Here is a 25000-nt window from a genome sequence, read left to right as displayed (position 1 = left end):
ATTATGAGAGGTCAAATTGGCCTCAGCTTTTCACGACCAGCTTGTTGCTTTTGACGTTTTTTAGGGTCTCAGGAGTGTTTAGAAGTTAAAAGGTCATAGCAGAGGATGGTTTCGATCCATCGACCTCTGGGTTATGGGCCCAGCACGCTTCCGCTGCGCCACTCTGCTGTAATCAACCTTGACCGGACTTGAAACCACAATCTCTGGCTTAGGAGGCCAGTGCCTCAGGAGTGTCTAGAAGTTAACTCTTTGTGTGTATTGTAAAGGCATCCTGAGTTTCAAAAAGGCTTAGCAGAGGATCGTTTCGATCCTTCAACCTCTGGGTTACACATGCTTCCGCTGGTCCACTCTGCTGTATTCACCCCAGATGGGACTCAATCCCACAATCCCTGGCTTAAGAGGCCAGTGCCTTATCCATTAGGCCACTGGGGCTTGAAAACAGATGCTAACTTGCCCTTTTATATCTCAATCTTATTCAGGAGGCCTTTACAATGCACACAAAGAGTCTTCTAGATGACTGAATATTATTAGAGGTCAAATTGGCCTCAGCTTTTCACGACCAGCTTGTGGCTTTTGTTCCTTTTTAGGGACTCAAGAGTGTTTAGAAGTTAAAAGGTCATAGCAGAGGATGGTTTCGATCCATTGACCTCTGGTTTATGGGCCCAGCACGCTTCCGCTGCGCCACTCTGCTGTAGTGCACCTTGACCGGACTCGAAACCACAATCTCTTTCTTAGGAGGCCAGTGCCTCAGGGATGTATAGATGTTAACTTTTTGTGCGTATTGTAAAGAGCTCCTGAATAAGATTGAGATTTAAAATGCCTTAGCAGAGGATGGTTTCGATCCATCGACCTCTGGGTTATGGGCCCAGCACGCTTCCGCTGCGCCACTCTGCTGTAATCAACCTTGACGGACTTGAAACCACAATCTCTGGCTTTGGAGGCCAGTGCCTCAGGAGTGTCTAGAAGTTAACTCTTTTTGTATATTGTAAAGGCCTCCTGAATAAGATTGAGATTTAAAATGCCTTAGCAGAGGATGGTTTCGATCCATCGACCTCTGGGTTATGGGCCCAGCACGCTTCCGCTGCGCCACTCTGCTGTAATCAACCTTGACCGGACTTGAAACCACAATCTCTGGCTTAGGAGGCCAGTGCCTCAGGAGTGTCTAGAAGTTAACTCTTTGTGTGTATTGTAAAGGCATCCTGAGTTTCAAAAAGGCTTAGCAGAGGATCGTTTCGATCCTTCAACCTCTGGGTTGAGCACGCTTCCGCTGCTCCACTCTGCTGTATTCACCCCAGATGGGACTCGAACCCACAATCCCTGGCTTAGGAGGCCAGTCCCTTATCCATTAGGCCACTGGGGCTTGAAAACAGATGCTAACTTGCCCTTTTATATCTCAATCTTATTCAGGAGGCCTTTACAATGCACACAAAGAGTCTTCTAGATGACTGAATATTATTAGAGGTCAAATTGGCCTCAGCTTTTCACGACCAGCTTGTTGCTTTTGACGTTTTTTAGGGTCTCAGGAGTGTTTAGAAGTTAAAAGGTCATAGCAGAGGATGGTTTCGATCCATCGACCTCTGGGTTATGGGCCCAGCACGCTTCCGCTGCGCCACTCTGCTGTAGTGCACCTTGACCGGACTCGAAACCACAATCTCTGGCTTAGGAGGCCAGTGCCTCAGGGCTGTATAGATGTTAACTTTTTGTGCGTATTGTAAAGGCCTCCTGAATAAGATTGAGATTTAAAATGTCTTAGCAGAGGATGGTATCGATCCATCGATCTCTGGGTTATGGGCCCAGCACGCTTCCGCTGCGCCACTCTGCTGTAATCAACCTTGACCGGACTTGAAACCACAATCTCTGGCTTTGGAGGCCAGTGCCTCAGGAGTGTCTAGAAGTTAACTCTTTTTGTATATTGTAAAGGCCTCCTGAATAAGATTGAGATTTAAAATGCCTTAGCAGAGGATGGTTTCGATCCATCGACCTCTGGGTTATGGGCCCAGCACGCTTCCGCTGCGCCACTCTGCTGTAATCAACCTTGACCGGACTTGAAACCACAATCTCTGGCTTAGGAGGCCAGTGCCTCAGGAGTGTCTAGAAGTTAACTCTTTGTGTGTATTGTAAAGGCATCCTGAGTTTCAAAAAGGCTTAGCAGAGGATCGTTTCGATCCTTCAACCTCTGGGTTACACACGCTTCCGCTGCTCCACTCTGCTGTATTCACCCCAGATGGGACTCAATCACACAATCCCTGGCTTAAGAGGCCAGTGCCTTATCCATTAGGCCACTGGGGCTTGAAAACAGATGCTAACTTGCCCTTTTATATCTCAATCTTATTCAGGAGGCCTTTACAATGCACACAAAGAGTCTTCTAGATGACTGAATATTATTAGAGGTCAAATTGGCCTCAGCTTTTCACGACCAGCTTGTGGCTTTTGTTCCTTTTTAGGGACTCAAGAGTGTTTAGAAGTTAAAAGGTCATAGCAGAGGATGGTTTCGATCCATCGACCTCTGGGTTATGGGCCCAGCACGCTTCCGCTGCGCCACTCTGCTGTAATCAACCTTGACCGGACTTGAAACCACAATCTCTGGCTTAGGAGGCCAGTGCCTCAGGGCTGTATAGATGTTAACTTTTTGTGCGTATTGTAAAGGCCTCCTGAATAAGATTGAGATGTAAAATGCCTTAGCAGAGGATGGTTTCGATCCATCGACCTCTGGGTTATGGGCCCAGCACGCTTCCGCTGCGCCACTCTGCTGTAATCAACCTTGACCGGACTTGAAACCACAATCTCTGGCTTATGAGGCCAGTGCCTCAGGAGTGTCTAGAAGTTAACTCTTTTTGTATATTGTAAAGGCCTCCTGAATAAGATTGAGATTTAAAATGCCTTAGCAGAGGATGGTTTCGATCCATCGACCTCTGGGTTATTTTGACCAGCACGCTTCCGCTGCGCCACTCTGCTGTAATCAACCTTGACCGGACTTGAAACCACAATCTCTGGCTTAGGAGGCCAGTGCCTCTGGAGTGTCTAGAAGTTAACTCTTTGTGTGTATTGTAAAGGCATCCTGAGACTCAAAAAGGCTTAGCAGAGGATGGTTTCGATCCTTCGAGCTCTGGGCCCAGCACGCTTCCGCTGAGCCACTGTGCTGTATTCACCCCAGATGGGACTCGAACCCAAAATCCCTGGCTTAGGAGGCCAGTGCCTTATCCATTAGGCCACTGGGGCTTGAAAACAGATGCTAACTTGCCCTTTTATATCTCAATCTTATTCAGGAGGCCTTTACAATGCACACAAAGAGTCTTCTAGATGACTGAATATTATGAGAGGTCAAATTGGCCTCAGCTTTTCACGACCAGCTTGTTGCTTTTGACGTTTTTTAGGGTCTCAGGAGTGTTTAGAAGTTAAAAGGTCATAGCAGAGGATGGTTTCGATCCATCGACCTCTGGGTTATGGGCCCAGCACGCTTCCGCTGCGCCACTCTGCTGTAATCAACCTTGACCGGACTTGAAACCAGATGCTAACTTGACCTTTTATATCTCAATCTTATTCAGGAGGCCTTTACAATGCACACAAAGAGTCTTCTAGATGACTGAATATTATGAGAGGTCAAATTGGCCTCAGCTTTTCACGACCAGCTTGTTGCTTTTGACGTTTTTTAGGGTCTCAGGAGTGTTTAGAAGTTAAAAGGTCATAGCAGAGGATGGTTTCGATCCGTCGACCTCTGGGTTATGGGCCCAGCACGCTTCCGCTGCGCCACTCTGCTGTAATCAACCTTGACCGGACTTGAAACCACAATCTCTGGCTTTGGAGGCCAGTGCCTCAGGAGTGTCTAGAAGTTAACTCTTTGTGTGTATTGTAAAGGCATCCTGAGTTTCAAAAAGGCTTAGCAGAGGATCGTTTCGATCCTTCAACCTCTGGGTTACACACGCTTCCGCTGCTCCACTCTGCTGTATTCACCCCAGATGGGACTCAATCACACAATCCCTGGCTTAAGAGGCCAGTGCCTTATCCATTAGGCCACTGGGGCTTGAAAACAGATGCTAACTTGCCCTTTTATATCTCAATCTTATTCAGGAGGCCTTTACAATGCACACAAAGAGTCTTCTAGATGACTGAATATTATTAGAGGTCAAATTGGCCTCAGCTTTTCACGACCAGCTTGTGGCTTTTGTTCCTTTTTAGGGACTCAAGAGTGTTTAGAAGTTAAAAGGTCATAGCAGAGGATGGTTTCGATCCATCGACCTCTGGGTTATGGGCCCAGCACGCTTCCGCTGCGCCACTCTGCTGTAATCAACCTTGACCGGACTTGAAACCACAATCTCTGGCTTAGGAGGCCAGTGCCTCAGGGCTGTATAGATGTTAACTTTTTGTGCGTATTGTAAAGGCCTCCTGAATAAGATTGAGATGTAAAATGCCTTAGCAGAGGATGGTTTCGATCCATCGACCTCTGGGTTATGGGCCCAGCACGCTTCCGCTGCGCCACTCTGCTGTAATCAACCTTGACCGGACTTGAAACCACAATCTCTGGCTTATGAGGCCAGTGCCTCAGGAGTGTCTAGAAGTTAACTCTTTTTGTATATTGTAAAGGCCTCCTGAATAAGATTGAGATTTAAAATGCCTTAGCAGAGGATGGTTTCGATCCATCGACCTCTGGGTTATTTTGACCAGCACGCTTCCGCTGCGCCACTCTGCTGTAATCAACCTTGACCGGACTTGAAACCACAATCTCTGGCTTAGGAGGCCAGTGCCTCTGGAGTGTCTAGAAGTTAACTCTTTGTGTGTATTGTAAAGGCATCCTGAGACTCAAAAAGGCTTAGCAGAGGATGGTTTCGATCCTTCGAGCTCTGGGCCCAGCACGCTTCCGCTGAGCCACTGTGCTGTATTCACCCCAGATGGGACTCGAACCCAAAATCCCTGGCTTAGGAGGCCAGTGCCTTATCCATTAGGCCACTGGGGCTTGAAAACAGATGCTAACTTGCCCTTTTATATCTCAATCTTATTCAGGAGGCCTTTACAATGCACACAAAGAGTCTTCTAGATGACTGAATATTATGAGAGGTCAAATTGGCCTCAGCTTTTCACGACCAGCTTGTTGCTTTTGACGTTTTTTAGGGTCTCAGGAGTGTTTAGAAGTTAAAAGGTCATAGCAGAGGATGGTTTCGATCCATCGACCTCTGGGTTATGGGCCCAGCACGCTTCCGCTGCGCCACTCTGCTGCAATTAACCTTGACCGGACTTGAAACCAGATGCTAACTTGACCTTTTATATCTCAATCTTATTCAGGAGGCCTTTACAATGCACACAAAGAGTCTTCTAGATGACTGAATATTATGAGAGGTCAAATTGGCCTCAGCTTTTCTCGACCAGCTTGTTGCTTTTGACGTTTTTTAGGGTCTCAGGAGTGTTTAGAAGTTAAAAGGTCATAGCAGAGGATGGTTTCGATCCGTCGACCTCTGGGTTATGGGCCCAGCACGCTTCCGCTGCGCCACTCTGCTGTAATCAACCTTGACCGGACTTGAAACCACAATCTCTGGCTTTGGAGGCCAGTGCCTCAGGAGTGTCTAGAAGTTAACTCTTTGTGTGTATTGTAAAGGCATCCTGAGTTTCAAAAAGGCTTAGCAGAGGATCGTTTCGATCCTTCAACCTCTGGGTTACACACGCTTCCGCTGCTCCACTCTGCTGTATTCACCCCAGATGGGACTCAATCCCACAATCCCTGGCTTAAGAGGCCACTGCCTTATCCATTAGGCCACTGGGGCTTGAAAACAGATGCTAACTTGCCCTTTTATATCTCAATCTTATTCAGGAGGCCTTTACAATGCACACAAAGAGTCTTCTAGATGACTGAATATTATTAGAGGTCAAATTGGCCTCAGCTTTTCACGACCAGCTTGTGGCTTTTGTTCCTTTTTAGGGACTCAAGAGTGTTTAGAAGTTAAAAGGTCATAGCAGAGGATGGTTTCGATCCATCGACCTCTGGGTTATGGGCCCAGCACGCTTCCGCTGCGCCACTCTGCTGTAATCAACCTTGACCGGACTTGAAACCACAATCTCTGGCTTAGGAGGCCAGTGCCTCAGGGCTGTATAGATGTTAACTTTTTGTGCGTATTGTAAAGGCCTCCTGAATAAGATTGAGATGTAAAATGCCTTAGCAGAGGATGGTTTCGATCCATCGACCTCTGGGTTATGGGCCCAGCACGCTTCCGCTGCGCCACTCTGCTGTAATCAACCTTGACCGGACTTTAAACCACAATCTCTGGCTTAGGAGGCCAGTGCCTCAGGGGTGTATATATGTTAACTTTTTGTGCGTATTGTAAAGGCCTCCTGAATAAGATTGAGATTTAAAATGCCTTAGCAGAGGATGGTTTCGATCCATCGACCTCTGGGTTATGGGCCCAGCACGCTTCTGCTGCGCCACTCTGCTGTAATCAACCTTGACCGGACTTGAAACCACAATCTCTGGCTTTGGAGGCCAGTGCCTCAGGAGTGTCTAGAAGTTAACTCTTTTTGTATATTGTAAAGGCCTCCTGAATAAGATTGAGATTTAAAATGCCTTAGCAGAGGATGGTTTCGATCCATCGACCTCTGGGTTATGGGCCCAGCACGCTTCCGCTGCGCCACTCTGCTGTAATCAACCTTGACCGGACTTGAAACCACAATCTCTGGCTTAGGAGGCCAGTGCCTCAGGAGTGTCTAGAAGTTAACTCTTTGTGTGTATTGTAAAGGCATCCTGAGTTTCAAAAAGGCTTAGCAGAGGATCGTTTCGATCCTTCAACCTCTGGGTTGAGCACGCTTCCGCTGCTCCACTCTGCTGTATTCACCCCAGATGGGACTCGAACCCACAATCCCTGGCTTAGGAGGCCAGTGCCTTATCCATTAGGCCACTGGGGCTTGAAAACAGATGCTAACTTGCCCTTTTATATCTCAATCTTATTCAGGAGGCCTGTACAATGCACACAAAGAGTCTTCTAGATGACTGAATATTATTAGAGGTCAAATTGGCCTCAGCTTTTCACGACCAGCTTGTTGCTTTTGACGTTTTTTAGGGTCTCAGGAGTGTTTAGAAGTTAAAAGGTCATAGCAGAGGATGGTTTCGATCCATCGACCTCTGGGTTATGGGTCCAGCACGCTTCCGCTGCGCCACTCTGCTGTAGTGCACCTTGACCGGACTCGAAACCACAATCTCTGTCTTAGGAGGCCAGTGCCTCAGGGCTGTATAGATGTTAACTTTTTGTGCGTATTGTAAAGGCCTCCTGAATAAGATTGAGATTTAAAATGTCTTAGCAGAGGATGGTATCGATCCATCGATCTCTGGGTTATGGGCCCAGCACGCTTCCGCTGCGCCACTCTGCTGTAATCAACCTTGACCGGACTTTAAACCACAATCTCTGGCTTAGGAGGCCAGTGCCTCAGGGGTGTATAGATGTTAACTTTTTGTGCGTATTGTAAAGGCCTCCTGAATAAGATTGAGATTTAAAATGCCTTAGCAGAGGATGGTTTCGATCCATCGACCTCTGGGTTATGGGCCCAGCACGCTTCCGCTGCGCCACTCTGCTGTAATCAACCTTGACCGGACTTGAAACCACAATCTCTGGCTTTGGAGGCCAGTGCCTCAGGAGTGTCTAGAAGTTAACTCTTTTTGTATATTGTAAAGGCCTCCTGAATAAGATTGAGATTTAAAATGCCTTAGCAGAGGATGGTTTCGATCCATCGACCTCTGGGTTATGGGCCCAGCACGCTTCCGCTGCGCCACTCTGCTGTAATCAACCTTGACCGGACTTGAAACCACAATCTCTGGCTTAGGAGGCCAGTGCCTCAGGAGTGTCTAGAAGTTAACTCTTTGTGTGTATTGTAAAGGCATCCTGAGTTTCAAAAAGGCTTAGCAGAGGATCGTTTCGATCCTTCAACCTCTGGGTTGAGCACGCTTCCGCTGCTCCACTCTGCTGTATTCACCCCAGATGGGACTCGAACCCACAATCCCTGGCTTAGGAGGCCAGTGCCTTATCCATTAGGCCACTGGGGCTTGAAAACAGATGCTAACTTGCCCTTTTATATCTCAATCTTATTCAGGAGGCCTTTACAATGCACACAAAGAGTCTTCTAGATGACTGAATATTATTAGAGGTCAAATTGGCCTCAGCTTTTCACGACCAGCTTGTTGCTTTTGACAATTTTTAGGGTCTCAGGAGTGTTTAGAAGTTAAAAGGTCATAGCAGAGGATGGTTTCGATCCATCGACCTCTGGGTTATGGGCCCAGCACGCTTCCGCTGCGCCACTCTGCTGTAGTGCACCTTGACCGGACTCGAAACCACAATCTCTGGCTTAGGAGGCCAGTGCCTCAGGGCTGTATAGATGTTAACTTTTTGTGCGTATTGTAAAGGCCTCCTGAATAAGATTGAGATTTAAAATGTCTTAGCAGAGGATGGTATCGATCCATCGATCTCTGGGTTATGGGCCCAGCACGCTTCCGCTGCGCCACTCTGCTGTAATCAACCTTGACCGGACTTGAAACCACAATCTCTGGCTTTGGAGGCCAGTGCCTCAGGAGTGTCTAGAAGTTAACTCTTTTTGTATATTGTAAAGGCCTCCTGAATAAGATTGAGATTTAAAATGCCTTAGCAGAGGATGGTTTCGATCCATCGACCTCTGGGTTATGGGCCCAGCACGCTTCCGCTGCGCCACTCTGCTGTAATCAACCTTGACCGGACTTGAAACCACAATCTCTGGCTTAGGAGGCCAGTGCCTCAGGAGTGTCTAGAAGTTAACTCTTTGTGTGTATTGTAAAGGCATCCTGAGTTTCAAAAAGGCTTAGCAGAGGATCGTTTCGATCCTTCAACCTCTGGGTTACACACGCTTCCGCTGCTCCACTCTGCTGAATTCACCCCAGATGGGACTCAATCCCACAATCCCTGGCTTAAGAGGCCAGTGCCTTATCCATTAGGCCACTGGGGCTTGAAAACAGATGCTAACTTGCCCTTTTATATCTCAATCTTATTCAGGAGGCCTTTACAATGCACACAAAGAGTCTTCTAGATGACTGAATATTATTAGAGGTCAAATTGGCCTCAGCTTTTCACGACCAGCTTGTGGCTTTTGTTCCTTTTTAGGGACTCAAGAGTGTATAGAAGTTAAAAGGTCATAGCAGAGGATGGTTTCGATCCATCGACCTCTGGGTTATGGGCCCAGCACGCTTCCGCTGCGCCACTCTGCTGTAATCAACCTTGACCGGACTTGAAACCACAATCTCTGGCTTAGGAGGCCAGTGCCTCAGGGATGTATAGATGTTAACTTTTTGTGCGTATTGTAAAGGCCTCCTGAATAAGATTGAGATGTAAAATGCCTTAGCAGAGGATGGTTTCGATCCATCGACCTCTGGGTTATGGGCCCAGCACGCTTCCGCTGCGCCACTCTGCTGTAATCAACCTTGACCGGACTTTAAACCACAATCTCTGGCTTAGGAGGCCAGTGCCTCAGGGGTGTATAGATGTTAACTTTTTGTGCGTATTGTAAAGGCCTCCTGAATAAGATTGAGATGTAAAATGGCTTAGCAGAGGATGGTTTCGATCCATCGACCTCTGGGTTATGGGCCCAGCACGCTTCTGCTGCGCCACTCTGCTGTAATCATCATTGACCGGACTTGAAACCACAATCTCTGGCTTAGGAGGCCAGTGCCTCAGGAGTGTCTAGAAGTTAACTCTTTTTGTATATTGTAAAGGCCTCCTGAATAAGATTGAGATTTAAAATGCCTTAGCAGAGGATGGTTTCGATCCATCGACATCTGGGTTATTTTGACCAGCACGCTTGCGCTGCGCCACTCTGCTGTAATCAACCTTGACCGGACTTGAAACCACAATCTCTGGCTTAGGAGGCCAGTGCCTCAGGAGTGTCTAGAAGTTAACTCTTTGTGTGTATTGTAAAGGCATCCTGAGACTCAAAAAGGCTTAGCAGAGGATGGTTTCGATCCTTCGAGCTCTGGGCCCAGCACGCTTCCGCTGAGCCACTGTACTGTATTCACCCCAGATGGGACTCGAACCCACAATCCCTGGCTTAGGAGGCCAGTGCCTTATCCATTAGGCCACTGGGGCTTGAAAACAGGTGCTAACTTGCCCTTTTATATCTCAATCTTATTCAGGAGGCCTTTACAATGCACACAAAGAGTCTTCTAGATGACTGAATATTATTAGAGGTCAAATTGGCCTCAGCTTTTCACGACCAGCTTGTGGCTTTTGTTCCTTTTTAGGGACTCAAGAGTGTTTAGAAGTTAAAAGGTCATAGCAGAGGATGGTTTCGATCCATTGACCTCTGGGTTATGGGCCCAGCACGCTTCCGCTGCGCCACTCTGCTGTAGTGCACCTTGACCGGACTCGAAACCACAATCTCTTTCTTAGGAGGCCAGTGCCTCAGGGATGTATAGATGTTAACTTTTTGTGCGTATTGTAAAGAGCTCCTGAATAAGATTGAGATTTAAAATGCCTTAGCAGAGGATGGTTTCGATCCATCGACCTCTGGGTTATGGGCCCAGCACGCTTCCGCTGCGCCACTCTGCTGTAATCAACCTTGACGGACTTGAAACCACAATCTCTGGCTTTGGAGGCCAGTGCCTCAGGAGTGTCTAGAAGTTAACTCTTTTTGTATATTGTAAAGGCCTCCTGAATAAGATTGAGATTTAAAATGCCTTAGCAGAGGATGGTTTCGATCCATCGACCTCTGGGTTATGGGCCCAGCACGCTTCCGCTGCGCCACTCTGCTGTAATCAACCTTGACTGGACTTGAAACCACAATCTCTGGCTTAGGAGGCCAGTGCCTCAGGAGTGTCTAGAAGTTAACTCTTTGTGTGTATTGTAAAGGCATCCTGAGTTTCAAAAAGGCTTAGCAGAGGATCGTTTCGATCCTTCAACCTCTGGGTTGAGCACGCTTCCGCTGCTCCACTCTGCTGTATTCACCCCAGATGGGACTCGAACCAACAATCCCTGGCTTAGGAGGCCAGTGCCTTATCCATTAGGCCACTGGGGCTTGAAAACAGATGCTAACTTGCCCTTTTATATCTCAATCTTATTCAGGAGGCCTTTACAATGCACACAAAGAGTCTTCTAGATGACTGAATATTATTAGAGGTCAAATTGGCCTCAGCTTTTCACGACCAGCTTGTTGCTTTTGACGTTTTTTAGGGTCTCAGGAGTGTTTAGAAGTTAAAAGGTCATAGCAGAGGATGGTTTCGATCCATCGACCTCTGGGTTATGGGCCCAGCACGCTTCCGCTGCGCCACTCTGCTGTAGTGCACCTTGACCGGACTCGAAACCACAATCTCTGGCTTAGGAGGCCAGTGCCTCAGGGCTGTATAGATGTTAACTTTTTGTGCGTATTGTAAAGGCCTCCTGAATAAGATTGAGATTTAAAATGTCTTAGCAGAGGATGGTATCGATCCATCGATCTCTGGGTTATGGGCCCAGCACGCTTCCGCTGGGCCACTCTGCTGTAATCAACCTTGACCGGACTTGAAACCACAATCTCTGGCTTTGGAGGCCAGTGCCTCAGGAGTGTCTAGAAGTTAACTCTTTTTGTATATTGTAAAGGCCTCCTGAATAAGATTGAGATTTAAAATGCCTTAGCAGAGGTAGGTTCCGATCCATCGACCTCTGGGTTATGGGCCCAGCACGCTTCCGCTGCGCCACTCTGCTGTAATCAACCTTGACCGGACTTGAAACCACAATCTCTGGCTTTGGAGGCCAGTGCCTCAGGAGTGTCTAGAAGTTAACTCTTTGTGTGTATTGTAAAGGCATCCTGAGTTTCAAAAAGGCTTAGCAGAGGATTGTTTCGATCCTTCAACCTCTGGGTTGAGCACGCTTCCGCTGCTCCACTCTGCTGTATTCACCCCAGATGGGACTCGAACCAACAATCCCTGGCTTAGGAGGCCAGTGCCTTATCCATTAGGCCACTGGGGCTTGAAAACAGATGCTAACTTGCCCTTTTATATCTCAATCTTATTCAGGAGGCCTTTACAATGCACACAAAGAGTCTTCTAGATGACTGAATATTATTAGAGGTCAAATTGGCCTCAGCTTTTCACGACCAGCTTGTTGCTTTTGACGTTTTTTAGGGTCTCAGGAGTGTTTAGAAGTTAAAAGGTCATAGCAGAGGATGGTTTCGATCCATCGACCTCTGGGTTATGGGCCCAGCACGCTTCCGCTGCGCCACTCTGCTGTAGTGCACCTTGACCGGACTCGAAACCACAATCTCTGGCTTAGGAGGCCAGTGCCTCAGGGCTGTATAGATGTTAACTTTTTGTGCGTATTGTAAAGGCCTCCTGAATAAGATTGAGATTTAAAATGTCTTAGCAGAGGATGGTATCGATCCATCGATCTCTGGGTTATGGGCCCAGCACGCTTCCGCTGCGCCACTCTGCTGTAATCAACCTTGACCGGACTTGAAACCACAATCTCTGGCTTTGGAGGCCAGTGCCTCAGGAGTGTCTAGAAGTTAACTCTTTTTGTATATTGTAAAGGCCTCCTGAATAAGATTGAGATTTAAAATGCCTTAGCAGAGGATGGTTTCGATCCATCGACCTCTGGGTTATGGGCCCAGCACGCTTCCGCTGCGCCACTCTGCTGTAATCAACCTTGACCGGACTTGAAACCACAATCTCTGGCTTTGGAGGCCAGTGCCTCAGGAGTGTCTAGAAGTTAACTCTTTTTGTATATTGTAAAGGCCTCCTGAATAAGATTGAGATTTAAAATGCCTTAGCAGAGGATGGTTTCGATCCATCGACCTCTGGGTTATGGGCCCAGCACGCTTCCGCTGCGCCACTCTGCTGTATTCAGGAGGCCTTTACAATGCACACAAAGAGTCTTCTAGATGACTGAATATTATGAGAGGTCAAATTGGCCTCAGCTTTTCACGACCAGCTTGTTGCTTTTGACGTTTTTTAGGGTCTCAGGAGTGTTTAGAAGTTAAAAGGTCATAGCAGAGGATGGTTTCGATCCATCGACCTCTGGGTTATGGGCCCAGCACGCTTCCGCTGCGCCACTCTGCTGTAATCAACCTTGACCGGACTTGAAACCACAATCTCTGGCTTTGGAGGCCAGTGCCTCAGGAGTGTCTAGAAGTTAACTCTTTGTGTGTATTGTAAAGGCATCGTGAGTTTCAAAAAGGCTTAGCAGAGGATCGTTTCGATCCTTCAACCTCTGGGTTACATACGCTTCCGCTGCTCCACTCTGCTGTATTCACCCCAGATGGGACTCAATCCCACAATCCCTGGCTTAAGAGGCCACTGCCTTATCCATTAGGCCACTGGGGCTTGAAAACAGATGCTAACTTGCCCTTTTATATCTCAATCTTATTCAGGAGGCCTTTACAATGCACACAAAGAGTCTTCTAGATGACTGAATATTATTAGAGGTCAAATTGGCCTCAGCTTTTCACGACCAGCTTGTGGCTTTTGTTCCTTTTTAGGGACTCAAGAGTGTTTAGAAGTTAAAAGGTCATAGCAGAGGATGGTTTCGATCCATCGACCTCTGGGTTATGGGCCCAGCACGCTTCCGCTGCGCCACTCTGCTGTAATCAACCTTGACCGGACTTGAAACCACAATCTCTGGCTTATGAGGCCAGTGCCTCAGGAGTGTCTAGAAGTTAACTCTTTTTGTATATTGTAAAGGCCTCCTGAATAAGATTGAGATTTAAAATGCCTTAGCAGAGGATGGTTTCGATCCATCGACCTCTGGGTTATTTTGACCAGCACGCTTCCGCTGCGCCACTCTGCTGTAATCAACCTTGACCGGACTTGAAACCACAATCTCTGGCTTAGGAGGCCAGTGCCTCTGGAGTGTCTAGAAGTTAACTCTTTGTGTGTATTGTAAAGGCATCCTGAGACTCAAAAAGGCTTAGCAGAGGATGGTTTCGATCCTTCGAGCTCTGGGCCCAGCACGCTTCCGCTGAGCCACTGTGCTGTATTCACCCCAGATGGGACTCGAACCCAAAATCCCTGGCTTAGGAGGCCAGTGCCTTATCCATTAGGCCACTGGGGCTTGAAAACAGATGCTAACTTGCCCTTTTATATCTCAATCTTATTCAGGAGGCCTTTACAATGCACACAAAGAGTCTTCTAGATGACTGAATATTATGAGAGGTCAAATTGGCCTCAGCTTTTCACGACCAGCTTGTTGCTTTTGACGTTTTTTAGGGTCTCAGGAGTGTTTAGAAGTTAAAAGGTCATAGCAGAGGATGGTTTCGATCCATCGACCTCTGGGTTATGGGCCCAGCACGCTTCCGCTGCGCCACTCTGCTGTAATCAACCTTGACCGGACTTGAAACCAGATGCTAACTTGACCTTTTATATCTCAATCTTATTCAGGAGGCCTTTACAATGCACACAAAGAGTCTTCTAGATGACTGAATATTATGAGAGGTCAAATTGGCCTCAGCTTTTCACGACCAGCTTGTTGCTTTTGACGTTTTTTAGGGTCTCAGGAGTGTTTAGAAGTTAAAAGGTCATAGCAGAGGATGGTTTCGATCCGTCGACCTCTGGGTTATGGGCCCAGCACGCTTCCGCTGCGCCACTCTGCTGTAATCAACCTTGACCGGACTTGAAACCACAATCTCTGGCTTTGGAGGCCAGTGCCTCAGGAGTGTCTAGAAGTTAACTCTTTGTGTGTATTGTAAAGGCATCCTGAGTTTCAAAAAGGCTTAGCAGAGGATCGTTTCGATCCTTCAACCTCTGGGTTACACACGCTTCCGCTGCTCCACTCTGCTGTATTCACCCCAGATGGGACTCAATCCCACAATCCCTGGCTTAAGAGGCCACTGCCTTATCCATTAGGCCACTGGGGCTTGAAAACAGATGCTAACTTGCCCTTTTATATCTCAATCTTATTCAGGAGGCCTTTACAATGCACACAAAGAGTCTTCTAGATGACTGAATATTATTAGAGGTCAAATTGGCCTCAGCTTTTCACGACCAGCTTGTGGCTTTTGTTCCTTTTTAGGGACTCAAGAGTGTTTAGAAGTTAAAAGGTCATAGCAGAGGATGGTTTCGATCCATCGACCTCTGGGTTATGGGCCCAGCACGCTTCCGCTGCGCCACTCTGCTGTAATCAACCTTGACCGGACTTGAAACCACAATCTCTGGCTTAGGAGGCCAGTGCCTCAGGGCTGTATAGATGTTAACTTTTTGTGCGTATTGTAAAGGCCTCCTGAATAAGATTGAGATGTAAAATGCCTTAGCAGAGGATGGTTTCGATCCATCGACCTCTGGGTTATGGGCCCAGCACGCTTCCGCTGCGCCACTCTGCTGTAATCAACCTTGACCGGACTTTAAACCACAATCTCTGGCTTAGGAGGCCAGTGCCTCAGGGGTGTATATATGTTAACTTTTTGTGCGTATTGTAAAGGCCTCCTGAATAAGATTGAGATTTAAAATGCCTTAGCAGAGGATGGTTTCGATCCATCGACCTCTGGGTTATGGGCCCAGCACGCTTCTGCTGCGCCACTCTGCTGTAATCAACCTTGACCGGACTTGAAACCACAATCTCTGGCTTTGGAGGCCAGTGCCTCAGGAGTGTCTAGAAGTTAACTCTTTTTGTATATTGTAAAGGCCTCCTGAATAAGATTGAGATTTAAAATGCCTTAGCAGAGGATGGTTTCGATCCATCGACCTCTGGGTTATGGGCCCAGCACGCTTCCGCTGCGCCACTCTGCTGTAATCAACCTTGACCGGACTTGAAACCACAATCTCTGGCTTAGGAGGCCAGTGCCTCAGGAGTGTCTAGAAGTTAACTCTTTGTGTGTATTGTAAAGGCATCCTGAGTTTCAAAAAGGCTTAGCAGAGGATCGTTTCGATCCTTCAACCTCTGGGTTGAGCACGCTTCCGCTGCTCCACTCTGCTGTATTCACCCCAGATGGGACTCGAACCCACAATCCCTGGCTTAGGAGGCCAGTGCCTTATCCATTAGGCCACTGGGGCTTGAAAACAGATGCTAACTTGCCCTTTTATATCTCAATCTTATTCAGGAGGCCTGTACAATGCACACAAAGAGTCTTCTAGATGACTGAATATTATTAGAGGTCAAATTGGCCTCAGCTTTTCACGACCAGCTTGTTGCTTTTGACGTTTTTTAGGGTCTCAGGAGTGTTTAGAAGTTAAAAGGTCATAGCAGAGGATGGTTTCGATCCATCGACCTCTGGGTTATGGGTCCAGCACGCTTCCGCTGCGCCACTCTGCTGTAGTGCACCTTGACCGGACTCGAAACCACAATCTCTGTCTTAGGAGGCCAGTGCCTCAGGGCTGTATAGATGTTAACTTTTTGTGCGTATTGTAAAGGCCTCCTGAATAAGATTGAGATTTAAAATGTCTTAGCAGAGGATGGTATCGATCCATCGATCTCTGGGTTATGGGCCCAGCACGCTTCCGCTGCGCCACTCTGCTGTAATCAACCTTGACCGGACTTTAAACCACAATCTCTGGCTTAGGAGGCCAGTGCCTCAGGGGTGTATAGATGTTAACTTTTTGTGCGTATTGTAAAGGCCTCCTGAATAAGATTGAGATTTAAAATGCCTTAGCAGAGGATGGTTTCGATCCATCGACCTCTGGGTTATGGGCCCAGCACGCTTCCGCTGCGCCACTCTGCTGTAATCAACCTTGACCGGACTTGAAACCACAATCTCTGGCTTTGGAGGCCAGTGCCTCAGGAGTGTCTAGAAGTTAACTCTTTTTGTATATTGTAAAGGCCTCCTGAATAAGATTGAGATTTAAAATGCCTTAGCAGAGGATGGTTTCGATCCATCGACCTCTGGGTTATGGGCCCAGCACGCTTCCGCTGCGCCACTCTGCTGTAATCAACCTTGACCGGACTTGAAACCACAATCTCTGGCTTAGGAGGCCAGTGCCTCAGGAGTGTCTAGAAGTTAACTCTTTGTGTGTATTGTAAAGGCATCCTGAGTTTCAAAAAGGCTTAGCAGAGGATCGTTTCGATCCTTCAACCTCTGGGTTGAGCACGCTTCCGCTGCTCCACTCTGCTGTATTCACCCCAGATGGGACTCGAACCCACAATCCCTGGCTTAGGAGGCCAGTGCCTTATCCATTAGGCCACTGGGGCTTGAAAACAGATGCTAACTTGCCCTTTTATATCTCAATCTTATTCAGGAGGCCTTTACAATGCACACAAAGAGTCTTCTAGATGACTGAATATTATTAGAGGTCAAATTGGCCTCAGCTTTTCACGACCAGCTTGTTGCTTTTGACAATTTTTAGGGTCTCAGGAGTGTTTAGAAGTTAAAAGGTCATAGCAGAGGATGGTTTCGATCCATCGACCTCTGGGTTATGGGCCCAGCACGCTTCCGCTGCGCCACTCTGCTGTAGTGCACCTTGACCGGACTCGAAACCACAATCTCTGGCTTAGGAGGCCAGTGCCTCAGGGCTGTATAGATGTTAACTTTTTGTGCGTATTGTAAAGGCCTCCTGAATAAGATTGAGATTTAAAATGTCTTAGCAGAGGATGGTATCGATCCATCGATCTCTGGGTTATGGGCCCAGCACGCTTCCGCTGCGCCACTCTGCTGTAATCAACCTTGACCGGACTTGAAACCACAATCTCTGGCTTTGGAGGCCAGTGCCTCAGGAGTGTCTAGAAGTTAACTCTTTTTGTATATTGTAAAGGCCTCCTGAATAAGATTGAGATTTAAAATGCCTTAGCAGAGGATGGTTTCGATCCATCGACCTCTGGGTTATGGGCCCAGCACGCTTCCGCTGCGCCACTCTGCTGTAATCAACCTTGACCGGACTTGAAACCACAATCTCTGGCTTAGGAGGCCAGTGCCTCAGGAGTGTCTAGAAGTTAACTCTTTGTGTGTATTGTAAAGGCATCCTGAGTTTCAAAAAGGCTTAGCAGAGGATCGTTTCGATCCTTCAACCTCTGGGTTACACACGCTTCCGCTGCTCCACTCTGCTGAATTCACCCCAGATGGGACTCAATCCCACAATCCCTGGCTTAAGAGGCCAGTGCCTTATCCATTAGGCCACTGGGGCTTGAAAACAGATGCTAACTTGCCCTTTTATATCTCAATCTTATTCAGGAGGCCTTTACAATGCACACAAAGAGTCTTCTAGATGACTGAATATTATTAGAGGTCAAATTGGCCTCAGCTTTTCACGACCAGCTTGTGGCTTTTGTTCCTTTTTAGGGACTCAAGAGTGTATAGAAGTTAAAAGGTCATAGCAGAGGATGGTTTCGATCCATCGACCTCTGGGTTATGGGCCCAGCACGCTTCCGCTGCGCCACTCTGCTGTAATCAACCTTGACCGGACTTGAAACCACAATCTCTGGCTTAGGAGGCCAGTGCCTCAGGGATGTATAGATGTTAACTTTTTGTGCGTATTGTAAAGGCCTCCTGAATAAGATTGAGATGTAAAATGCCTTAGCAGAGGATGGTTTCGATCCATCGACCTCTGGGTTATGGGCCCAGCACGCTTCCGCTGCGCCACTCTGCTGTAATCAACCTTGACCGGACTTTAAACCACAATCTCTGGCTTAGGAGGCCAGTGCCTCAGGGGTGTATAGATGTTAACTTTTTGTGCGTATTGTAAAGGCCTCCTGAATAAGATTGAGATGTAAAATGCCTTAGCAGAGGATGGTTTCGATCCATCGACCTCTGGGTTATGGGCCCAGCACGCTTCTGCTGCGCCACTCTGCTGTAATCATCATTGACCGGACTTGAAACCACAATCTCTGGCTTAGGAGGCCAGTGCCTCAGGAGTGTCTAGAAGTTAACTCTTTTTGTATATTGTAAAGGCCTCCTGAATAAGATTGAGATTTAAAATGCCTTAGCAGAGGATGGTTTCGATCCATCGACATCTGGGTTATTTTGACCAGCACGCTTGCGCTGCGCCACTCTGCTGTAATCAACCTTGACCGGACTTGAAACCACAATCTCTGGCTTAGGAGGCCAGTGCCTCAGGAGTGTCTAGAAGTTAACTCTTTGTGTGTATTGTAAAGGCATCCTGAGACTCAAAAAGGCTTAGCAGAGGATGGTTTCGATCCTTCGAGCTCTGGGCCCAGCACGCTTCCGCTGAGCCACTGTACTGTATTCACCCCAGATGGGACTCGAACCCACAATCCCTGGCTTAGGAGGCCAGTGCCTTATCCATTAGGCCACTGGGGCTTGAAAACAGGTGCTAACTTGCCCTTTTATATCTCAATCTTATTCAGGAGGCCTTTACAATGCACACAAAGAGTCTTCTAGATGACTGAATATTATTAGAGGTCAAATTGGCCTCAGCTTTTCACGACCAGCTTGTGGCTTTTGTTCCTTTTTAGGGACTCAAGAGTGTTTAGAAGTTAAAAGGTCATAGCAGAGGATGGTTTCGATCCATTGACCTCTGGGTTATGGGCCCAGCACGCTTCCGCTGCGCCACTCTGCTGTAGTGCACCTTGACCGGACTCGAAACCACAATCTCTTTCTTAGGAGGCCAGTGCCTCAGGGATGTATAGATGTTAACTTTTTGTGCGTATTGTAAAGAGCTCCTGAATAAGATTGAGATTTAAAATGCCTTAGCAGAGGATGGTTTCGATCCATCGACCTCTGGGTTATGGGCCCAGCACGCTTCCGCTGCGCCACTCTGCTGTAATCAACCTTGACGGACTTGAAACCACAATCTCTGGCTTTGGAGGCCAGTGCCTCAGGAGTGTCTAGAAGTTAACTCTTTTTGTATATTGTAAAGGCCTCCTGAATAAGATTGAGATTTAAAATGCCTTAGCAGAGGATGGTTTCGATCCATCGACCTCTGGGTTATGGGCCCAGCACGCTTCCGCTGCGCCACTCTGCTGTAATCAACCTTGACTGGACTTGAAACCACAATCTCTGGCTTAGGAGGCCAGTGCCTCAGGAGTGTCTAGAAGTTAACTCTTTGTGTGTATTGTAAAGGCATCCTGAGTTTCAAAAAGGCTTAGCAGAGGATCGTTTCGATCCTTCAACCTCTGGGTTGAGCACGCTTCCGCTGCTCCACTCTGCTGTATTCACCCCAGATGGGACTCGAACCAACAATCCCTGGCTTAGGAGGCCAGTGCCTTATCCATTAGGCCACTGGGGCTTGAAAACAGATGCTAACTTGCCCTTTTATATCTCAATCTTATTCAGGAGGCCTTTACAATGCACACAAAGAGTCTTCTAGATGACTGAATATTATTAGAGGTCAAATTGGCCTCAGCTTTTCACGACCAGCTTGTTGCTTTTGACGTTTTTTAGGGTCTCAGGAGTGTTTAGAAGTTAAAAGGTCATAGCAGAGGATGGTTTCGATCCATCGACCTCTGGGTTATGGGCCCAGCACGCTTCCGCTGCGCCACTCTGCTGTAGTGCACCTTGACCGGACTCGAAACCACAATCTCTGGCTTAGGAGGCCAGTGCCTCAGGGCTGTATAGATGTTAACTTTTTGTGCGTATTGTAAAGGCCTCCTGAATAAGATTGAGATTTAAAATGTCTTAGCAGAGGATGGTATCGATCCATCGATCTCTGGGTTATGGGCCCAGCACGCTTCCGCTGGGCCACTCTGCTGTAATCAACCTTGACCGGACTTGAAACCACAATCTCTGGCTTTGGAGGCCAGTGCCTCAGGAGTGTCTAGAAGTTAACTCTTTTTGTATATTGTAAAGGCCTCCTGAATAAGATTGAGATTTAAAATGCCTTAGCAGAGGTAGGTTCCGATCCATCGACCTCTGGGTTATGGGCCCAGCACGCTTCCGCTGCGCCACTCTGCTGTAATCAACCTTGACCGGACTTGAAACCACAATCTCTGGCTTTGGAGGCCAGTGCCTCAGGAGTGTCTAGAAGTTAACTCTTTGTGTGTATTGTAAAGGCATCCTGAGTTTCAAAAAGGCTTAGCAGAGGATTGTTTCGATCCTTCAACCTCTGGGTTGAGCACGCTTCCGCTGCTCCACTCTGCTGTATTCACCCCAGATGGGACTCGAACCAACAATCCCTGGCTTAGGAGGCCAGTGCCTTATCCATTAGGCCACTGGGGCTTGAAAACAGATGCTAACTTGCCCTTTTATATCTCAATCTTATTCAGGAGGCCTTTACAATGCACACAAAGAGTCTTCTAGATGACTGAATATTATTAGAGGTCAAATTGGCCTCAGCTTTTCACGACCAGCTTGTTGCTTTTGACGTTTTTTAGGGTCTCAGGAGTGTTTAGAAGTTAAAAGGTCATAGCAGAGGATGGTTTCGATCCATCGACCTCTGGGTTATGGGCCCAGCACGCTTCCGCTGCGCCACTCTGCTGTAGTGCACCTTGACCGGACTCGAAACCACAATCTCTGGCTTAGGAGGCCAGTGCCTCAGGGCTGTATAGATGTTAACTTTTTGTGCGTATTGTAAAGGCCTCCTGAATAAGATTGAGATTTAAAATGTCTTAGCAGAGGATGGTATCGATCCATCGATCTCTGGGTTATGGGCCCAGCACGCTTCCGCTGCGCCACTCTGCTGTAATCAACCTTGACCGGACTTGAAACCACAATCTCTGGCTTTGGAGGCCAGTGCCTCAGGAGTGTCTAGAAGTTAACTCTTTTTGTATATTGTAAAGGCCTCCTGAATAAGATTGAGATTTAAAATGCCTTAGCAGAGGATGGTTTCGATCCATCGACCTCTGGGTTATGGGCCCAGCACGCTTCCGCTGCGCCACTCTGCTGTAATCAACCTTGACCGGACTTGAAACCACAATCTCTGGCTTTGGAGGCCAGTGCCTCAGGAGTGTCTAGAAGTTAACTCTTTTTGTATATTGTAAAGGCCTCCTGAATAAGATTGAGATTTAAAATGCCTTAGCAGAGGATGGTTTCGATCCATCGACCTCTGGGTTATGGGCCCAGCACGCTTCCGCTGCGCCACTCTGCTGTATTCAGGAGGCCTTTACAATGCACACAAAGAGTCTTCTAGATGACTGAATATTATGAGAGGTCAAATTGGCCTCAGCTTTTCACGACCAGCTTGTTGCTTTTGACGTTTTTTAGGGTCTCAGGAGTGTTTAGAAGTTAAAAGGTCATAGCAGAGGATGGTTTCGATCCATCGACCTCTGGGTTATGGGCCCAGCACGCTTCCGCTGCGCCACTCTGCTGTAATCAACCTTGACCGGACTTGAAACCACAATCTCTGGCTTTGGAGGCCAGTGCCTCAGGAGTGTCTAGAAGTTAACTCTTTGTGTGTATTGTAAAGGCATCGTGAGTTTCAAAAAGGCTTAGCAGAGGATCGTTTCGATCCTTCAACCTCTGGGTTACATACGCTTCCGCTGCTCCACTCTGCTGTATTCACCCCAGATGGGACTCAATCCCACAATCCCTGGCTTAAGAGGCCACTGCCTTATCCATTAGGCCACTGGGGCTTGAAAACAGATGCTAACTTGCCCTTTTATATCTCAATCTTATTCAGGAGGCCTTTACAATGCACACAAAGAGTCTTCTAGATGACTGAATATTATTAGAGGTCAAATTGGCCTCAGCTTTTCACGACCAGCTTGTGGCTTTTGTTCCTTTTTAGGGACTCAAGAGTGTTTAGAAGTTAAAAGGTCATAGCAGAGGATGGTTTCGATCCATCGACCTCTGGGTTATGGGCCCAGCACGCTTCCGCTGCGCCACTCTGCTGTAATCAACCTTGACCGGACTTGAAACCACAATCTCTGGCTTAGGAGGCCAGTGCCTCAGGGCTGTATAGATGTTAACTTTTTGTGCGTATTGTAAAGGCCTCCTGAATAAGATTGAGATGTAAAATGCCTTAGCAGAGGATGGTTTCGATCCATCGACCTCTGGGTTATGGGCCCAGCACGCTTCCGCTGCGCCACTCTGCTGTAATCAACCTTGACCGGACTTTAAACCACAATCTCTGGCTTAGGAGGCCAGTGCCTCAGGGGTGTATAGATGTTAACTTTTTGTGCGTATTGTAAAGGCCTCCTGAATAAGATTGAGATTTAAAATGCCTTAGCAGAGGATGGTTTCGATCCATCGACCTCTGGGTTATGGGCCCAGCACGCTTCTGCTGCGCCACTCTGCTGTAATCAACCTTGACCGGACTTGAAACCACAATCTCTGGCTTTGGAGGCCAGTGCCTCAGGAGTGTCTAGAAGTTAACTCTTTGTGTGTATTGTAAAGGCATCCTGAGTTTCAAAAAGGCTTAGCAGAGGATCGTTTCGATCCTTCAACCTCTGGGTTGAGCACGCTTCCGCTGCTCCACTCTGCTGTATTCACCCCAGATGGGACTCGAACCCACAATCCCTGGCTTAGGAGGCCAGTGCCTTATCCATTAGGCCACTGGGGCTTGAAAACAGATGCTAACTTGCCCTTTTATATCTCAATCTTATTCAGGAGGCCTGTACAATGCACACAAAGAGTCTTCTAGATGACTGAATATTATTAGAGGTCAAATTGGCCTCAGCTTTTCACGACCAGCTTGTTGCTTTTGACGTTTTTTAGGGTCTCAGGAGTGTTTAGAAGTTAAAAGGTCATAGCAGAGGATGGTTTCGATCCATCGACCTCTGGGTTATGGGCCCAGCACGCTTCCGCTGCGCCACTCTGCTGTAGTGCACCTTGACCGGACTCGAAACCACAATCTCTGGCTTAGGAGGCCAGTGCCTCAGGGCTGTATAGATGTTAACTTTTTGTGCGTATTGTAAAGGCCTCCTGAATAAGATTGAGATTTAAAATGTCTTAGCAGAGGATGGTATCGATCCATCGATCTCTGGGTTATGGGCCCAGCACGCTTCCGCTGCGCCACTCTGCTGTAATCAACCTTGACCGGACTTTAAACCACAATCTCTGGCTTAGGAGGCCAGTGCCTCAGGGGTGTATAGATGTTAACTTTTTGTGCGTATTGTAAAGGCCTCCTGAATAAGATTGAGATTTAAAATGCCTTAGCAGAGGATGGTTTCGATCCATCGACCTCTGGGTTATGGGCCCAGCACGCTTCCGCTGCGCCACTCTGCTGTAATCAACCTTGACCGGACTTGAAACCACAATCTCTGGCTTAGGAGGCCAGTGCCTCAGGAGTGTCTAGAAGTTAACTCTTTGTGTGTATTGTAAAGGCATCCTGAGTTTCAAAAAGGCTTAGCAGAGGATCGTTTCGATCCTTCAACCTCTGGGTTACACACGCTTCCGCTGCTCCACTCTGCTGTATTCACCCCAGATGGGACTCAATCCCACAATCCCTGGCTTAAGAGGCCAGTGCCTTATCCATTAGGCCACTGGGGCTTGAAAACAGATGCTAACTTGCCCTTTTATATCTCAATCTTATTCAGGAGGCCTTTACAATGCACACAAAGAGTCTTCTAGATGACTGAATATTATTAGAGGTCAAATTGGCCTCAGCTTTTCACGACCAGCTTGTTGCTTTTGACGTTTTTTAGGGTCTCAGGAGTGTTTAGAAGTTAAAAGGTCATAGCAGAGGATGGTTTCGATCCATCGACCTCTGGGTTATGGGCCCAGCACGCTTCCGCTGCGCCACTCTGCTGTAATCAACCTTGACCGGACTTGAAACCACAATCTCTGGCTTAGGAGGCCAGTGCCTCAGGGCTGTATAGATGTTAACTTTTTGTGCGTATTGTAAAGGCCTCCTGAATAAGATTGAGATGTAAAATGCCTTAGCAGAGGATGGTTTCGATCCATCGACCTCTGGGTTATGGGCCCAGCACGCTTCCACTGCGCCACTCTGCTGTAATCAACCTTGACCGGACTTGAAACCACAATCTCTGGCTTTGGAGGCCAGTGCCTCAGGAGTGTCTAGAAGTTAACTCTTTTTGTATATTGTAAAGGCCTCCTGAATAAGATTGAGATTTAAAATGGCTTAGCAGAGGATGGTTTCGATCCATCGACCTCTGGGTTATGGGCCCAGCACGCTTCCGCTGCGCCACTCTGCTGTATTCAGGAAGCCTTTACAATGCACACAAAGAGTCTTCTAGATGACTGAATATTATGAGAGGTCAAATTGGCCTCAGCTTTTCACGACCAGCTTGTTGCTTTTGACGTTTTTTAGGGTCTCAGG

At 47.6% G+C, this 25000-nt stretch overlaps 15 non-coding genes across 15 annotated transcripts; all 15 read right to left on the bottom strand.

The window, feature by feature from the left end:
* Positions 1–1287: 1287 nt before the first annotated feature.
* On the bottom strand, positions 1288–1360 carry trnar-ccu (transfer RNA arginine (anticodon CCU)). The gene has a single exon. It is a non-coding gene; the product is annotated as a tRNA-Arg (tRNA).
* Positions 1361–3146: 1786 nt separating this feature from the next.
* On the bottom strand, positions 3147–3219 carry trnar-ccu (transfer RNA arginine (anticodon CCU)). The gene has a single exon. It is a non-coding gene; the product is annotated as a tRNA-Arg (tRNA).
* A 1659-nt stretch (positions 3220–4878) lies between these two features.
* Positions 4879–4951, bottom strand: trnar-ccu (transfer RNA arginine (anticodon CCU)). The gene has a single exon. It is a non-coding gene; the product is annotated as a tRNA-Arg (tRNA).
* A 1861-nt stretch (positions 4952–6812) lies between these two features.
* trnar-ccu (transfer RNA arginine (anticodon CCU)) lies at positions 6813–6885 on the bottom strand. Its single transcript has one exon. It is a non-coding gene; the product is annotated as a tRNA-Arg (tRNA).
* Positions 6886–7944: 1059 nt separating this feature from the next.
* trnar-ccu (transfer RNA arginine (anticodon CCU)) lies at positions 7945–8017 on the bottom strand. Its single transcript has one exon. It is a non-coding gene; the product is annotated as a tRNA-Arg (tRNA).
* A 1989-nt stretch (positions 8018–10006) lies between these two features.
* trnar-ccu (transfer RNA arginine (anticodon CCU)) lies at positions 10007–10079 on the bottom strand. The gene has a single exon. It is a non-coding gene; the product is annotated as a tRNA-Arg (tRNA).
* An 855-nt stretch (positions 10080–10934) lies between these two features.
* Positions 10935–11007, bottom strand: trnar-ccu (transfer RNA arginine (anticodon CCU)). The gene has a single exon. It is a non-coding gene; the product is annotated as a tRNA-Arg (tRNA).
* An 856-nt stretch (positions 11008–11863) lies between these two features.
* On the bottom strand, positions 11864–11936 carry trnar-ccu (transfer RNA arginine (anticodon CCU)). The gene has a single exon. It is a non-coding gene; the product is annotated as a tRNA-Arg (tRNA).
* Positions 11937–13942: 2006 nt separating this feature from the next.
* Positions 13943–14015, bottom strand: trnar-ccu (transfer RNA arginine (anticodon CCU)). Its single transcript has one exon. It is a non-coding gene; the product is annotated as a tRNA-Arg (tRNA).
* A 1861-nt stretch (positions 14016–15876) lies between these two features.
* trnar-ccu (transfer RNA arginine (anticodon CCU)) lies at positions 15877–15949 on the bottom strand. The gene has a single exon. It is a non-coding gene; the product is annotated as a tRNA-Arg (tRNA).
* A 1059-nt stretch (positions 15950–17008) lies between these two features.
* Positions 17009–17081, bottom strand: trnar-ccu (transfer RNA arginine (anticodon CCU)). The gene has a single exon. It is a non-coding gene; the product is annotated as a tRNA-Arg (tRNA).
* Positions 17082–19070: 1989 nt separating this feature from the next.
* trnar-ccu (transfer RNA arginine (anticodon CCU)) lies at positions 19071–19143 on the bottom strand. The gene has a single exon. It is a non-coding gene; the product is annotated as a tRNA-Arg (tRNA).
* Positions 19144–19998: 855 nt separating this feature from the next.
* On the bottom strand, positions 19999–20071 carry trnar-ccu (transfer RNA arginine (anticodon CCU)). The gene has a single exon. It is a non-coding gene; the product is annotated as a tRNA-Arg (tRNA).
* Positions 20072–20927: 856 nt separating this feature from the next.
* Positions 20928–21000, bottom strand: trnar-ccu (transfer RNA arginine (anticodon CCU)). The gene has a single exon. It is a non-coding gene; the product is annotated as a tRNA-Arg (tRNA).
* A 2208-nt stretch (positions 21001–23208) lies between these two features.
* On the bottom strand, positions 23209–23281 carry trnar-ccu (transfer RNA arginine (anticodon CCU)). The gene has a single exon. It is a non-coding gene; the product is annotated as a tRNA-Arg (tRNA).
* Positions 23282–25000: the final 1719 nt, after the last annotated feature.

The sequence above is a fragment of the Carassius gibelio genome, chromosome A9, assembly GCF_023724105.1.
Source record: "Carassius gibelio isolate Cgi1373 ecotype wild population from Czech Republic chromosome A9, carGib1.2-hapl.c, whole genome shotgun sequence".
In the NCBI taxonomy this organism is placed as follows: Eukaryota; Metazoa; Chordata; class Actinopteri; order Cypriniformes; family Cyprinidae; genus Carassius; species Carassius gibelio.
The sequence above is the reverse complement of the archived record's forward strand: the minus strand, read 5'-3'. Positions and strand labels throughout refer to the sequence as shown.